This window comes from Nannospalax galili, unplaced genomic scaffold (assembly GCF_000622305.1).
Source record: "Nannospalax galili isolate Female #2095 unplaced genomic scaffold, S.galili_v1.0 scaffold511, whole genome shotgun sequence".
In the NCBI taxonomy this organism is placed as follows: Eukaryota; Metazoa; Chordata; class Mammalia; order Rodentia; family Spalacidae; genus Nannospalax; species Nannospalax galili.
The window spans coordinates 3,927,557-3,927,779 of NW_008331831.1; positions in this window are offsets into that span (position 1 = coordinate 3,927,557).

Consider the following 223-nt stretch of genomic DNA (forward strand, 5'->3'; position numbering starts at 1 on the left):
CTTAGTGCTCAGGGTTGCTTTGGCTATCTGAGGGCTTTTGTTCTTTTCCATATGACTCATAGGATGTTTTTTTTTTCCAATTCTGTGAAAAATGTCCTGGGGATTTTGATTGGCATTGTGTTGAATCTATTGGTAGGATTGTCATTTTCACAATATTAATTCTTCCAATCCATGAGCATGGGAAGTCCTTCCATCTTCTGATGTCTTCCTCAATCTCTTTCTT